Raw genomic sequence first — 1,608 nt, forward strand, 5'->3', positions numbered from 1 at the left:
GAGATCGTAGATTGGCTGCCTCCTGCACGCCCCCCCACTGGGGATTGAGCCCGCAACCTGGACTGTGCTCTGACCAGGAATTGAACCGTGACCTCCTGATTCATAGGTCGACACTCAAAACCACTGAGCGTCCACCAGCTGGGCTCATCGGTTCATTTTTAAGGTTGTGGTTTTGTTTTTACATGTTAGCGAGTCCTCTGGGCGTTTGTGGGAGTCTTTCAGGATGTCCTGTCTGACAGATTGCCAGAAGTGAAACACCCTGAACCTCAGAGAGGGAAGCCCAAGGGGGAAGGCTTTCTTGGAATTTGGCCACAAACAGCCCTGCAGCTCCCAGGTGCGCAGGCCACACCGGCAGGACCACGAGGCACCACAGCGGCTCCAAAGGGGCGGACTGGCAGCGCCCAGGAGGAATGCACGTGTTTGCCAACACGCACGAGACGCCTCCGGGCTCCCCAGCAGGGGTTGGTAGGGGAGTTTACAAAAGACTGAGGCTCCTATGTCACCAGCTGGAGCAGGACCAGTGACATGACAGTGTTTCCCATTAGAGCGATGACTACCATTCATGTCCACAGTCTGGGGTCGCCTGGGGAGTCTCAGATAACACCGATCCTTCAAAAATCCCATAGGCAGCTACAAAACCAAAATACTGTAATTCTTTGCAGACAGGGACAATGGCTTTTTAAAGCCAGGTTGCAGGTAGGCCCTGGGTACTACAATTGTATTGACTGCATGAATTATTCATGGTTATGTTGAGGCTATTACAGATTAACCCTTTTGGCTTAAAAAAAAAGAGAGACTGCAGCTTTAAAAAATCATTTATTTCCTCCAGCAAAATAATCGAGGCTCAAGAAAATGTTCTCCCCATAAGTGGATCATTCATGAGCTCTGATTTTTTTCTCCTGTGGTAGTGAAATTATGGCCAAGTCCTTCACTTTATCCTTGAGCTTCCTCTAATAAAAAATGACAGGGGAAACATTAACCAACAGAACAAGGATTCAGTGAAGCCGATGAGGAATTAATAATGTGTTTTGATAAGGCCAAGTACTAACTGAACATGTAGAAGCTATTAAAACATTAGGATCCGACCTCTCTGGCAAAGCTAAATTAAACACCAAGGATTAAGGACCATTTGCGGTGGAATTACGAAATGTCTCTCCACTTTAATGATGTTCGCTCCTCGGTGGAATTTCATGCAGCAAACTGTTTCCTGTTGAAGTCCTCATCATTTTCGGGTTCTGTTTAGATAAAAATGAATGCCCAATATCAAATTCTTACAGTTTTTAAAGTCTACCTTGTTATTTAAATGCAATTTTAACCCAGGACAGACATACATTAATGATTTAAAAGGACGCTTGGCAGCCAAATTAAGCCCTGAAGGAATCAACTAACTAAATAAATAAATAAAAATTAAAGGCATTTAGGGAGAGACAAAAGTCTTTATCAATCTTAAGTAACCAAGTAAGACCGTGGTTCTCAACCTCGGCTGCACATTAGAATCATCTGGGAATCTTTTTAAAATCCTGATTTCTGGGCCTCACCCTCCGGAAATTCCGTTCCGTTTCTCTGTTATGGGGTGGGGCCACAACATGAGTAACAAAGAAACAATTT

This window comes from Myotis lucifugus, unplaced genomic scaffold (genome assembly GCF_000147115.1).
Source record: "Myotis lucifugus unplaced genomic scaffold, Myoluc2.0 scaffold_165, whole genome shotgun sequence".
Lineage (NCBI taxonomy): Eukaryota > Metazoa > Chordata > Mammalia > Chiroptera > Vespertilionidae > Myotis > Myotis lucifugus.